We start from the raw sequence: 1,660 nt of genomic DNA, 5'->3' as shown, positions 1-1,660 counted from the left end.
CCACCACCACCCGGCCCTTTTTGAATCTCTTATCTACCCTCCCTGTCAAAGGTGGGTAAATAATGTGTCCCCTTCATCTGTGCCAGGGTTCACTGTGAAGTTGTTCACACAGTTAATCCAGGATATTGTAAGTGTCCAATACACAGCTGCTCCAGATACTGTGATGTTCTTGGCCCTCGCTGCAGGGGTTCCAACCGTATTCGATTCATCTTCACATGGTACAGTGCCAAGCACGCAGGAAGCACTACAAAAATAAGTAAATATATAAAAAGAGAACTGCTATTATCATGACTGTTATTGCTGTGCTTGGAGCTTGTAAGAGAAATCATCTTTGTGGAACCTGGGGCAAAAATACAAACAGAGACCCACTGGGAAAACATACAAACAGAGACCCACTCACCAGATGCCTATCTCAGAGTCGTAAATTATACTGATAACCTGTTAAATCAAACATGTTCCAGCCTCCCACCTTAACAAATACACATTCACTAAGACCTGAAAGGGCAAGCTTAAATTTAGTATTCTTGGACTGCTTTGGGATAATGACCTGGTCCTTGCCTGAAGCTGTTATATTTCTTTTTGTTTTGTTTTTGTTTTGTTGTTGTTGTTTGTTTTTTGTTTTTTGTTTTTTGTTTTTGTTTTTTTGAGACAAGGTTTCTCTGTATAGCCCTGGCTGTCCTGGAACTCACTTTGTAGACCGGGCTGGCCTTGAACCCAGAAATGGGCCTGCCTCTGCCTCCCAAGTGCTGGGATTAAAGGCGTGTGCCACCACCGCCCGGCTATTCTTCTGTTCTCTGTCCAGCTTTAAATCATGTGTACCCCATAAACAGCCCCCCTGAGCCAATCCTCAGGCTGGGTGTGGCATCCCACTGTGTGTTCCACCCAGGAAGAAGGATGTGCAGACAAGGGACATTGATTGGATCCTTTGGGACAGGAAATCTGAGTGTCTCCAGTTAAACATGCATACTGTGGTCTTGAAGGGACATCTGGGCTGTAGGTGGGCGCTTGGATTCCTTACTTTAAAGGGTGGGTGGTGAGCCAGGCAGTGGTGGCGCATGCCTTTAATCCCAGCACTGGGGAGGCAAAGGCAGGCAGATTTCTGGGTTCAAGGCCAGCCTGGTCTACAAAGTGAATCCAGGACAGCCAAGGCTATACAGAGAAACCCTGTCTCAAAAAAAACAAAAACAAAAACAAAAACAAAAACAAAAAAAAGGGTGGATGGTGGGTCCCCTACTGGGTCAGACTAGAGCCCAGAGTGGGCCCAGAAGACCAAGGTCAGACACTGCTGGCTGGTGACCATGGGTGGTTCCTTGATGCTCAGCTGCATCGCCTGTAAAATGGGACATCAGCTATGCCCCAAGGGCTGATGGGAAGGTCTGAAGGGATACAAAGAGGTTTATCTGCGTGGATTCACCTAGCCATCTGCCTGGGGAAGAGGGCAGCCTACCAGGTAGATATTTACCTCTACTGGGGCAAAGGATGCAGATCTGTGGGACTGGGGCAGCCCTCCAGAATGTCAGGCCTCTGAGGAAGATGTGGGGGGAGGGGCCGCTGAGCCAGCAGAATTGCGGAGCTGATGGCAGCTTCACTGCAGCCCTGACTGGCTTTCTTCCCGGATGCTTAGCTGCCGCCAGGCAGCCAGCCCGCAGCCCCTGCCTCT

The sequence above is a fragment of the Mus caroli genome, chromosome 17 (genome assembly GCF_900094665.2).
Source record: "Mus caroli chromosome 17, CAROLI_EIJ_v1.1, whole genome shotgun sequence".
In the NCBI taxonomy this organism is placed as follows: Eukaryota; Metazoa; Chordata; class Mammalia; order Rodentia; family Muridae; genus Mus; species Mus caroli.
The sequence above is the reverse complement of the archived record's forward strand: the minus strand, read 5'-3'. Positions refer to the sequence as shown.